This window comes from Copadichromis virginalis, linkage group LG20 (assembly GCF_057382275.1).
Source record: "Copadichromis virginalis isolate Kocher_CV1m ecotype Utaka linkage group LG20, C_Virginalis_male_GT1.1, whole genome shotgun sequence".
Taxonomy (NCBI): domain Eukaryota; kingdom Metazoa; phylum Chordata; class Actinopteri; order Cichliformes; family Cichlidae; genus Copadichromis; species Copadichromis virginalis.
In genome coordinates this window covers 5,816,948-5,830,801 of record NC_140637.1, presented here as the reverse complement: position 1 = coordinate 5,830,801, position 13,854 = coordinate 5,816,948, and the positions used below count along the sequence as shown (strand labels likewise).

At 38.7% G+C, this 13,854-nt stretch overlaps 1 protein-coding gene across 2 annotated transcripts in view; it reads right to left on the bottom strand.

The window, feature by feature from the left end:
• Window positions 1-9,862, bottom strand: part of cntn3a.1 (contactin 3a, tandem duplicate 1) — an 87,214-nt gene extending 77,352 nt beyond the window's left edge. Inside the window, exon 1 of one of the 2 annotated variants that reach the window (XM_085442773.1) lies at window positions 9,290-9,862. The gene's annotated coding sequence lies outside the window, so the exon portion shown is untranslated. The remainder of the gene's footprint in view (window positions 1-9,289) is intronic. The other variant, XM_085442774.1, reaches the window with a different exon arrangement.
• Window positions 9,863-13,854: the final 3,992 nt, after the last annotated feature.

Sequence of the window (13,854 nt, the reverse complement as noted above, 5' to 3'; positions counted from 1 at the left end):
AGGGGGATTATGTACGTCTGACACAAAGCGCTGACTGTACACAGTACAAAAACATTTTCAGTCCCCCTGGGAGACTTACAATTGATTTTCTCAAAGGCTAAACTGTAATTTATCTCTCCTTCTTACTTAAATGAAGTCCCAAACAAGTTGTGATATGAGAATAAGTCGCACTCCTCCCGTCACTGATAAACAATGATGCAGCCTGTTTATTTGTTTAAATACACATACATCCCTAACATGGTGATAGCCAAGATCCTTTCTGATAAAGCAGCAGATAAATGTTTGCGTACGTGAGGCTGCGTATGGAGTGAAAAAGGATGAAGGGGGGAAATTAGCCATTGCCTTTGTTCAAACCGACTCTCCCTGGAACATTTAACTGACTGATGGTAAAGCTTCCTCTGACTCCAAACCATAAGCATGCTGAAATAAATGAGAGGGGGGGAATTAATAAGAACATACAGTGTAGTCTATCAGGAGCCGCGTGCCAAAAAAGCAGAGACAACTGAACGATTACGCTTTCTCAGTTATATGCGCGCCTTCTATCCTTGCGCCGCTGAAAAGCATGATAGAGCATACTGATGCTTATGTGAATATATCAACTGCGTCCCTGACACATTTGCCTACACTATTCCTCCTTCTGCATGTACTTAACCATTAAAGGCAACACTTTTCCCCTATAAATCTCATTATGGAGATTGGGTTTAGAGAGTCATCTTAGTTCCAACTTATCTCGCAGTTATTACGATGCAAATGTCAGGAGTAAATGTTGGCTTTCATTAATAAAACAGAGACACTTCAAATCCCTCCAAGGGCTCCTGGATATTTTTGGAATGTGCCTCCTTTGAGTGAATAATTGTGAGAAATGTGCTGAATAAATTACTCAACATTATGTCTTTAATTGAAAAAATAGGAGTCGTTAAAAATTCCAGCCGCACACTTGCGCATTGCTACTTCAATGTCCGGGCGACATCTAATGTAACGTGCATGTGTACAGTTTTAATTTGACTACTAAAGTAAACGTGTGTGTCACCACGGGCTGCAGATTGAACTGTCACTGCAATTTGACACTCGCATTTCGACAAACACTTCATGTTTTTTTAAAAAATGTTCAAGTAATTGTTTTGTCAGCCATTAAACGTTTTACAGTCTGGTCATCTAAAATTAATTTATCCTGCCCTGACAGCAACACAACTGAACATGACCGGAATGTGTGAACTACTGAGAGGCCCCATTCAAAAAAGCTACTATCTGCTGGCCTCTAACACCAATCTTTTGATCTCTATTAGGCTGCAAGCCTCGAGACACGAGACATCAGACAACAGGGTTAGTGGAGGGACAAAAGAAAGCCTTTTGATCCAAAGAAGCTCAGCACTAAGATGATGTCTAGGGGAGTTGAGTCGTGGCCAGCATTTGACTTCCTATTCAGTGCAAATTGATTAGCCTCGTGACCTTAAGTGGTAGCGACAAGGCCAATGACTTACTTTCATCACAAATTGATTCTCTCATTTGTTTGCTTTATCAGATGAAAGTTAATGATAAGGAAGGCTTTCAAACTTTGCCTTTCAAGTTTCAACCTCTTTCATGTTGTTGGAAAAAAAGCCCGTGTTTGAAAAATGGATTATGATCAAGGCCTGGAATGACAGTCCTGGCCTAAACATTTCCTGACCCAATTTGCACAAACTCAACAACACTTAAATGGAACACAGCCGCAAAGTCAGCCTCTCACTGCACATATGCAGATGAAAGTAAAGGAGAATAAAACAGGTGCACTGCATGTAATGAAGAACACACATTTGTATGTTTTCTTTCTTTTTGACTAATGCCTTAACCAGTTTTTCAGTACAAATCCAATCAGAATATTTGAAATGGTTTGCATACTCATTTGCCACAATAACCTTATACCAGTACCAGCTGGGGGACCCTGTTATTTCTTCTCTCAAGCAGTGAGATGACACGCAAACACTCACTAACAGCGCTGTCTTCTTCTTGTCACTCGTCAAGTTATTAGCCTGAAGCTTTCAGGTCGGCTGGTTGACAAGAGCTCATCCAACCAAATCGTCCATGTTACTTTGATAAAGAGAAAACCCTGCAAAGTTTTGAAGCTTTGAGACTGAAAATATCTGAATTGACATATTTTGCTGTTTGGTCTAAATTTGTTCTACACAGCTTTGAAGGCTCAAGAGACTAGAGTAGCAGCCGCGTTCAAACCAAGCTGGACGGTTTGCCATCAAATGGAAAACAATACACAACAGGAACTGTTACGGCTCAGGACATGAGGCTGATTAACAGTTTTACTCAAAATTATTGTACTGCGATCCAGAATTGAGTCTGCATTATTATATTTTTGGTAATATATACAAATATGAGCCAGAATATGTTGAGTTTGTTGTTATGACTGAAATAAAAAAAACTATGTGGAAATTCTTTAATATACAACACTGGATTTTGTAAATTATTTAATTTAAGCTAAAAGAGTAAGGCTCTACATTTAATTAATCTGCAATGTGGCAGATTTAGTTAAATACAGACAAAAAGCTTCTTTTTTTCTGTAACCAATCAACCAACTTAGGCATGACTTCACCAAGATTTTCTTTAGTCAGCTACATCACTGTATATCATAGCAAGGCAATTGAAAGTGGTTGCTGGGTGGGAGACAACCTTTCTCCAATCATTGTGTGACTAAGACAACACATTGCAATCAATCCGCACTAATGAGCATAATTCATCAACGACTTGGCTCAGCTATCTGCCAGCTGGTTGTATTTCCCTACGTTAAAGCAATGTTGCTGAGCACCTATGTTATCATACAGTTAAACTGCCAGCTTACAGCAACTATGTCACTATTTGTGGAGGAATTTCTGAATCTCTGTTTTATTTAACTATGAGCTTCTGGTTGGACTCTTAATGTAAGTAGTTGGTGTGATTCTTGCCATATATAGACAGCAACAGATTTGTGTCTTTTACTTATTTATCACAGTTAATTGTCATATTATGACAAGCGGATTGCAATAATTGCCAACTTGACCCCTGAAACTGATAGCAGACTGAGTACCTTATTGCTGTGGTAGCACCATCTTAAAGAACCAAAATCACTTTGAAGATGGCAACTGACTGCAAGTGGGCAAAGTCCAGATCCCTGTCTTCAAGGCAACCATTTCAAAGACAGTTAGCAAGTTCATTACACATGGCCACAATAATTTTAATGAGCTCCAACCATCGTTTTCCTTAGTGTGTCTCTGGCATATGGTATGTCAAACCAGCAGTCTTATCAGCAGCCAAATGCTCAAGCATCCACCCACCCAGTGAACTTGTCTGTTTTAAAACCCAAGGAAACGGAATTTATTTGCGCATATAAGACGGGAAAAATCAGCTAATACCCACATTTAAGAAGCTACGCCCATCAAATATTTGGCATCTTTGCTTAAAAATTTACTTCAGTGACTAAATCGCGCTTGTTTGGTTTCTGTCAATCAGCTAATGAGTTAAACTTGAAATCTTCTCTGACTTAAAGGAGCTTATGAGAGAACAGCAGAAAGAACTTTGAATGCAAAACCGAGTGTTTCGTTTTACTTTTGAGGATACGCAGCTGCTTCCAGGGAAGCTTCAGATTTGTAGAGACAAAGCACTCCTCCAAATTTCAGCGTTGTCAAAGTGACACCACTCATCCTCTTGTTCTCTGACAGCACCAGCTGGAGCTTATAAACCATAGACTACAGTTCAGTAAACCACACACTTTGACAGTGATGGCAACTGATTCGACCCTCTCCCCTACACCCGATCTTTCAGCTGTCATCAGTTTTTAGGGCTTAAAAATATATTAATAGAAGGTTACTCTGGGTCCCTTTTGTGGTTGGAGAGTCCAGATGAAGATAAAATTCACACTAAGAAGCAAGAGCATCCCCCACACACACGCACATGCACTCCCTCCAGCCCCTCCCGGCCCCCAAGCTCTGAATCATGAATGAGGCCAGACTCCCACACTCTGCAGGAATGAGACAAGACCAGGAGGAATGGCATACAATGCTGCATCTTTAATCACCTGAGCTGTGGCTTCACTTAATCTGCAGACACCAGCTCGATCAGTGTTTTCCTTGCACGTGTGGCTCATCTCACAGCTCCGAGTGCCTCCGGTCATTCAAAATTTATTTTGTGGTGATGCTCAACTTGAGACTGGTAGTAGTAGCAAATGTGAAATTATTTCTATGTCCTGCATTCTTGGATTCACCACACACAAATCAAAGTTTAACAAGCACCTCCCAGACAAGTGCCACTAATAATGGAGTAGATAGTAGTGCGGTGAATAAGTCTTTGGCCCCTTCTTGATTTCTTTTTGCATATTTGTTACATTTAAGTGCCTCACATTATCCAGCAAGTTTTAATATTGGACAAAGATAACCCAAGTAAATACAAAATGCAGTTTTAAAATGATAATTCAATTTATTAGAGGAAAAAAAAGCTGTCCAAACCTACCTGGCTCTATGTGAAATAGTAAATGCCTCCAAAACCTTCTACCTGGTTGTGCCACCCTTGGCAGCAAGAACTGCAATAAAGCTTTTATGATAACTGGCAGTGTGTATTTCACATCACTGTGGAGGAATTTTGGCCCACTCTTCTTTGTTATAATTCAGCCACATCAGAGGGTTTTCAAGCATGAATGGCCTGTTCAAGGCCATGCCAAAGCATTTCAACTAGGTTGAAGTCCAGACTTTGACTCTGCCACTCCAAAACCTTCATTTTTTTTTTTTTTTTTTTTTTGGTTTTGTTTTTTAGTCATCCAGAGGTGGACTTGCTGGTGTACTTCGGATCATTGTCCTGCTGCATAATCCAAATAAGCTTGACCTTTAGGGCAAAAACTGATGGCCGGACATTCTCCTTCAGGATTTTCTGGTAGAGAGCAGAATTCATGGTACCATCAAGTCATCCAGATCCTGAAGCAACAAAGCAGCCAGGCCATCACACTACCACCACTATAAATGGCTGTTACTATGATGTTCTTATTATATAATGATGATGTGTTAGTTTTACACCAGGTGTAAGGGGACTCAAACCTTCTTGTCTCATTAGTCCAGAGAATATTTACCCAACAGTCTCGAGGTTATCAGGATTTTTTGTGTTCTTTTTGGTCAGCAGTGTTTGTTTTCCTTGGAATTCTCCCATGAATTCCATATTTCCAATTTTTTCTGATTATTGAGTCACGACTTTAACTGAGGCAAGTATGGCTGCAGTTCTTTAGATGTTGTTCTGGGTTCTTTTGTGATCTCCTGGATGAGTCATGTAATACTAAATTTTTGGTAGGCTGGCTACTGCTGGGAAGGCTCACTACTTTTTCTCTAGTTTTCTTCATGTGTGAGTAATGGCTAGAAATGGCTCTGTAACCTTTTCCTAGCTGACAGACGTCGGTGACTTCGTGTGTTGATGTGTCACTTTTTTTTTTAGATCTTTTAACCTACTTATTAATGAAAAGATTATTTCAAAACTGCATTTAGCTTTTTCACAGGTTCCTTTTGTCAAGTATTAAATATACTTTTTCACTGCACTACATGTATTTTAGATGTTTTTTTACTTTCTTTTTATAAAAGTATGTAGATATTGACTATGCTTTGTTTTCATTGTCACTATGGGTTTTGCTAAATTTTAACATGGTGCCATATCTGTATTTGTAGCCCCTTGCACAATTTAAATGTGACTGTACCTCTCACTGTATTAATTATTGTACTACGTATAAGAATTCAACACAAGTGCAATGTTGACGAAGCACAGAAGAATCTATTTGCATATGATGAGTAACAACAAAACTTTCTTTAGCTAAAGATTTTATGATGCCCAAATATTTTTTTCCGTCTTTCCCACAAATGGCACACCGCAGGAGGCAAAGGAAGTGCCAGTGTATTCCCCAGCCAAGATTCTACCTCAAATAGTGGCACAAGACAAAGAGACTAATAGTGTTTTGATCTAAGCACACAAGCTGCAGGCGTGACATAACACATGCCAGCTTTTTCATTTCTCCAGACCGCACCAGGGGCGCTCCACTAACGCGCTCATTCCAATCTCCCCTGTGACAAGAGCAACTGAGCATGTTGAAAGGTTCTCCCTGCTTGCATACATGCTCCAAGACCAAATTTTAGCATAATGAGCCAGTGTGTGGTAATAATTTAGAACCGAGAATAGAGCCATGCATCTAAATCCATTTCAACATTTTCTAAAAACCCTTAAAAACATTGCTGCTTACGTGGTTAAACCCATAGAAACAAATTCATTGAAAAAGTCTGAAATTAGTAAGATATATACATGGTTTTGGGAAACAGATATGTAGATAGATAATAAGTACTGATTATGTACTGTCTTTAATTTTACCTCATGTTTTTTTTAGATCTTAACGCCTTCTTGTGTTTTATAACCAGAGAGTCAAAATTTCATTGCCTCGAGCAAATGAACTCTACAAATCAACCTGCCTTGCCTTCTCTTACAAGTAATTTTAACACTCTAGAAATGTTTTTAGGCACAAGCTGACAATCCCAGTGCACATGCTTTTACTAAATTACCAATTAAGGATGCCAATTAGGATAATAAAAGCCTCCCAATTAATAGTTCTTTAAATACACTAATTTAGCACTTGCTTGATCTCAGCTGTCATCATGGGAGGTAATTTTCTGCCCTTGATGGAGAAAAGGCAAACTGCTATTACTGCAAGGAAGACAGATCCTCTAAGACAGATTTTAAGTCTCCGTAAGGACCATTGTTTAAAGCATAGATAGATAGATAGATAGATAGATAGATAGATAGATAGATAGATAGATAGATAGATAGATAGATAGATAGATAGATAGATAGATAGATAGATAGATAGATAGATAGATAGATAGATAGATAGATATTCACAAGCCAGTGGTCACACAACACTGTAATTGGTGCTGACTTGCCGTGACTGACTTAAGTTGACCTGACTACTGCCATGATGGCAGGTTTGCATGTCCATGATAGCGGTACCAACATGAAGTGCTCCCATCTGTACTTGTGACATTCTTGCAGCAGAACCCCGCCCTGCGGCTGTTTAGAAAGGACAATACCTGCCTGCCCACAGTGGGAATAGTGAAGGACTTTCAGGATCACAATCATATCCGGACGCTTCATTAGCCAGCAGTTAGTCCGGATACGTCTTTTATTGAAGATGCCTAGGACATTCTGGGTTGATGTGCTCAACAGTGGTAGCTTCGATGAATGACCACTGCACAGCTGCAAGATGCACTACTCCAGGAATGGAGACACTTGTGCAGTCCATGTGTGACCTGCATCACATCCAGAGGAGGCCAATTCCCCTTCTAAACATTTTACACATGCATATATTATAGTGTTGGTCTAGAAAATATCTTTAAAGCACAAACTTGCACTTTTTTTTATCAGTGTGGACATATATTTCCTTTTTTAATGATAAGCAATTATGTATTTATGTCAATAAACTACAATTGAAAAAACTTGCTTATTTACTTAATTAATTTTCTGAGCTTTCTCACAGTTCATGTCTAGCTCATTTTTGTCACAACCACAGATTGACAGAATTTTGTCTTTTTACAGATTTGTCATGTTTAAAACTAGTATATAAAATGTCATTTTAATGCGCTTGTTTGCTGCTTCATTGGGGTTCATAATGCAGAAAACTTTGCTTCCAGTTCTCAGAGCAACTGCGCCTTGTCAATGTAACTTCTCGTATACATGCAAGAATTCTGCGTTATTTCACTAAACTGAATACTGATGTATTACAGTTGTCATTATTAATATTCCTATAAGAAGAAATTCAAGCAGTCAGTTCTTTTGGTTTTGTTTTTTTACTTTTTAATGCAATAGGTAAGCATATTGTCCACACGGATTAGCTTATGCACTGCTGGTGTCCCACTTACTTATTGCATAGACAACTGAATAAAAGATGAAGACTAAAGAGTTTAGCTCTGCAGGTAAAATGTCCATAGTCTGCACTTCTTTGCATGTGAACTCAGAGACAAGTATGAACAGCAGAAACACAAAACTGAAACAGAATTTTAAAGAAACCAAGTGACTCATCCAAATAGATTTGCTTACTTGTTAAAGTAATAATAATAAAAAAAGGCAACCCCTACTTGAACCAATCAGAATGCACATGCGGTACTTTTGTCTTTGCCAACTCAGACTCCTCTTTCCTCATCCAGACCAGGCTCAGCGGGGTACTATGAACTTCATGTTCACCCTCCTCCTTTTTCTGTCCCGGTGACATCATCAGAAACCTGCCCAGCCATAAGCTCACTTCCCCAAGGAGATGTGTAGTAACTCTACAATTCCAGTCACTTTAATACAAATGTTTAAAAAGGAGATACTGCACTTCCAGTTCGGTGGAAACAACAAAATCAACAAAACTATACCCAAACATGCAGTTGAATGTATGCCAACATGAAACAAAAACAGTATTGTGAAGCATCCCCTGAGGCATCCCTAAGAGAGGGGCAACACTAAACACTGACAAAGGGAAGAGTTAATAATCAAAACCACCTCTAATACATTTAATAGCAAAAGCACTGTAATTTACTTAATAGCAGAATCACAAGCAAAGAAGATCCATATGAAACATATGGACGCTTGATTTCACGAGATTAACTATTTCCAGCAGAGTCGGATGCTAAAGGACTTTAGACAATCCGAACCAATCAAGCGAGGAGCGCGGTGCAATCAAAGAAAAGGAGAGATGATGAGACTGGACTGATTCCAATCCCCTGGTGATCACTGACGGCAATGTGTTCTGCCAAAAGGTTTTAAATGAACGAGGAATGATGGTCTGGATTTGTGCCTCACAGAAAAAGCTGCACGGTATAAATGATGGCCATGGCCAATTAGGAGACGCAGAATGTGATTTTATCTGATGAGAAATGGCACCAGTCAGCTGGGATTTCAAAGCTGTTAGTTTTCTAACTCATGCATGGCAATAATGGCATGGACACAATGCCGTCACTTGTGCAATTGAGCGCTGAATGTCTAATATGTGGGTGTGAATGTGTGCTCCGTACTATTGATGGGATACTTCAAAAACAAATGCATATTATAAAATGAGCAAGGCAGTTTCTTTGACATCACGTTTCGGTAAATACCTAAAATATTCAGCTTTACTCCACTTTACTGTGGTTTATTTCAGAAGTGGAAGTTGTAGACCGGTGATAACAACAACCTCGTAGCACAGGCATAAGAAATAATCAGTACTGTATCGGGAATAGTGAATACTGCAGCTTCCGTAGAATACCGAATAAAGTAAATAAATGTATTTCCTTACCGGAATACATATCCTCTGGTGTTTGCTGTCGTTCATCCCTTCTCGTATATCCATGATACACCGCGCATCTCCTCACTCCTTCACCCAAGCAGGTCCCCAGATCGAGTAGACGACTACAGTTTAGTTGGTCTCTTCAAAGTGCGGGTGTTGCTCTCTCTAAATACACCCAAACTGCTTTCTTTCTCCTTTCTTGAGGCAGACTACCCTAAATGTAAGCGCTTACTCTTTTCATCGTCGGTCCCAGTGTTTTCAGCGTCTGAGTAATTACCAGCACCTCGGTCCTCCGCTCTCCTCACTGGTACATTAATGTAGGATATCCCGATGGTCCCGCATGCACCGCGGGCAGGCGGATTTAAACCAAGCCCTTAGCGGTGGTAGTTTGCGTAGTGAACGTTTTGAGGTTGAAATAATTGTTGTTGGGTAAATTCGTTTAAGGAACACAAAGAGTTCGCGAGCAGCTTAAAACTGGTTTTTGAATGCGCGAGTCCAGCTCGTCTACACGGTGAGGACTCCAACTGCCTGCGCGCGCGGCGCCGCTGGCACACGGGACATCAGAGGTGGATGCAGGAGGGTTTGGTCTGCGTTTTTTTCCAAGCTGCAGGTCTTCGACATTTCCTCAAAATGTCATGATCACCTATCCGGGTACAGCAGAACGGATCTGTATAAAGTAACTGTAGTTTTATTGTTTCTGGCTGATAAGGCAATAAGGCACGGGAGTTATGTATGCACACATTCATTTTATTTGGGGGGATAATGAGGATTGTCTAAAAAAATGTATTTCTTAAGCACCAAAATTGCTAATTACGCAGAATTGACCTGTAAGCTATTGCCGCAAATTCGTGGGCTAATGGTTTCATTCTGATGTTTAGTTGGTACTTATTATACATAATATGGGTCATATTTTCTAAAGTGATGCCATTTATTGTACGCAAAATCTTAAAATGGCTTTGAAGCCAATTTAAAAAAAAAAAAAAGTTCAATTATGCAAATTACGTAAAAACTGATTTCATTGCTGAAAAGTTAATAGAATGAGCTAACATGCACAGTGCCACACTTTATAAGCTCACCTTAATGGAGTAAATTTCAGTATCAGTTCTGAGTATGTTTTTCCTGGTGGTACCACAAGCCAGTGTGTCTGCTATAAAGCGAGCTACAGATCTGCTCCATATACGTATCCCAGTAAGCCATAACATTTCTACTCTAAAACCTGCAAAATGTGATGACGCCATTGCTGATGAGTCAGAATACCTGAAAACACCTGCGTGCATGTGAAGAGCACGCTTTTATGAGTGTGGAAATATTAAATTATTCTAATATATAATTATTTAATGTAAGTGGAGGCACGACTTGTAACCCTTTTTTTTTTATTGACTTACAGTCTAAGGCCACAAAGAACACACAATTAATAGTTAATGAAAGAGAACTCAAACACAGAAGTAACTTATAACTGTTCTGTACAAGAGCATCAGGTACAGTGGGGCAAAAAAGTATTTAGTCAGCCACCGATTGTGGCACCGGGAGTTGAAAGTCCGTGTTGCTCGGCGACAGCCCCAAAACATCACTGCTCTCGAGAAGATCTGCATGGAGGAATGGGCCAAGATACCAGCTACTGTGTGTGCAAACCTGGTAAAGACCTATAGTAAACATTTGACCTCTGTTATTGCCAACAAAGGTTATGTTACAAAGTATTGAGTTGTATTTTTGTTATTGACCAAATACTTATTTTCCACCCTGATTTACGAATAAATTCTTTACAAATCCTACCATGTGGATTCATGGATTTTTTTTTTCACATTCTGTCTCTCACAGTTGAAGTGTACCTCTGGTGCAAATTACTGACCTCTGTCATCATTTTAGGTGGGGGAACTTGCACAATCGGTGGCTGACTAAATACTTTTTTGCCCCACTGTAAGTTCATTATAGTCAGGCACTGTGTCAAAAGATGCTCTGTGTGTGTGTGTGTGTGTGTGTGTGTGTGTGTGTGTGTGTGTGTGTGTGTGTGTGTGTGGATTGCTTTTTATTTTCACTATGTAACTCTGAAAAGAAACTTCGTTGGAAAAGTTAAATTCTCACTTTTGCCCTCGTTGTTTCCCAGTAGCTTTCCCCAGGTAGCTGAAATAGCTTAAGGTGGAACAACCAGAGTAACTGTGTCAAACAATAAAGACCCAATTGTTGGAAGAAGCGAAGAAGATAAAAAGGGTAAGTGATAGAAAGGGACAGGAAAACAAACAAGAGTGAACATGAAATAGAATTTCACCTGATTTAAAGGCAACATTCAGCTGACATTTTTTTAAAGAAATCAAACCTTCCTATTTATTAGAATGGTAATGCTGGATGTTTTTAAACCAAAAACTCACAGGTGAAAAGTTGCTTACTGCCACTTTAAAGAATTTAGAGGTCCATTTACTATTGTTGGTGCATTTCTGTGTACAGTCTACCTCATGAAAGGGACCATCTTTCACAGTGACTTTTTTATATATACTTTAAGTGTATTCTGATGTACTTCAGGAGACATTAAGCTGTCTCCAAGATTTTTTCAGTTAATCATACATCATTACTTGTAGTATACAAAACTAGAAAGACTGCCAGCTCATAAAGTTCAGTCAGGACTTATTACAAACGCTACGCCTCTGGCTCACAAGCTGCTCATAATGTTGAGTGGGATTTAAAAGATTCTACTTCTTTTTGAGCCAATGGTAAAATGATAATTACAGACAAAATTAATGAATGCCCCACTAAGCCTTGGAAAGGCAATGGGAGAAAAAAGAATATTTGGATTAACCTACTGAATGAACATTTAGTATTCCTTAGTCATTCATGCACGCAGCTAATAATGGCACATCAAAGCTCCAAGGAACACTTAATAGTATAGCCACTCTAAACACAAATATCTGCAACTAGGCTTGAATATTTCATGAATTCTTTAATGCTCATGGCTGGAGGGAAATTTTCAAATCGTTTTACTGTGATGATTTCTCTCCAAAGAAAAACTAACTGAATTTTACCTCATGTAGTTTTACTCATTTCCCTGTGCTCTCCACTGAGAGAAATACGTTGAGAGAAATGCCACCATCTTTATGCAACGATGAACTTTTCATTGTTGTTTGGAAGGTGTCAGTTAAATACATGAATTCTGTTTGTCCCGAGGCCATAAACGAGATGCTGAAATGAGAAACTTGCCAATACTGTCAGGAGACTGAAGAGCCGGAAAAGGTAGATTATTCTCTATCTTTTCTTCCAGACAAATAAAAAGAGAAACAACGCTTAAATAAAATACTGTCTTGAATCATAAGCAATGATACTTACTAGTATGTACCGTATTGTTAATGTTGTTAGTATATTTTGCAATAACAGGAACATAGTGGTGCAGCTGTTTTGCCAATTTATGCATTGTGATGACTGGGAAGGTGTGAGGTATAGATTTGTTTCATAATTTTCACTTCCCAAATAAACCAATTAAAAAAACAACATTTAATTTATCTAAATTCTTGTATCTTGTATCTGCTTGATCTCTGAGATTTAATTTGTTTGTTTTCTTGTTTTAAAAAAAGGCAGTAAGATAAGATAACCTTTATTCGTCCGACACGTGGGAAATTTGTTTTGTCACAGCAGGAAGTGGAGAGTGCAAAAGTTATGAAGCAAAAATTAGAATACAATAAGAATAAATACAGTACACAACTGTACAGAATAGAATAAAATAAAATGCTATGTACAGTAGAATAAAATAGAATAAAATATACAATAAAATAAAAATAGAATACAAATGCTATATACAACTGAGTAAAAATACAACGATGCCAGAAAAGATTATTGCACATTAGTGTTATCGCACATTTGTGGATGTGTGTGTTTGATCAGTTAAAGTTAGTACTTTCATCATTAGCAAGTACTGCCTGTTTCACAACATACCATTTGTTACTTGAACATAAAAGCAACAAAGAGAAAAGAAATCATGTGTGTAGGCTGTAATCTAATTTATGTCTCTTGCTGTTACTTCAGAATTCTGCTTATTTCACAATCTTGTTAAATTGCATTTTGTTCAGACTTTTTGTGCTTGTGTGAAATGTTACTGAGGTGAAAGCAGATTTGAAGTCTCTGTTAGAACAATATTACTGCAACAGATGGTGGATTGGGTGTGCAGTACTGACTTAGGGCAATCCTCCTTGCCCTTGTCTCGGCATGATGTCACTCAGTTTGAATCAAATGCAGGACAGCCAGCATCTCAAGCAGCTGCTCAGCAATGCAGACAACACACTGGAGTTTTTTTCTTAAGGCCAAAGGATGTACAGCTAAAACCAAGACATATACCTTGTGTCAAGGTACTCTCTCATACTTACCCCCAAGTTGTTGTAATGCATTACAGTGCTTGTAAGGCATTTTACTACAATGGGTAGAATATCCTACTTGATCTGTTTAGATTTTCATCTTTATTTTATGCTGGTGACAGCAGAAACCTGAAAGGCATCAAGTTTCTATAGTTATGTATGGAGTAAAAGCTACAAAGTGATAATTGGATATGATAGAAAAGGCTGTAGGCACTGGACAAGCATTTTGGTACTAGAAGC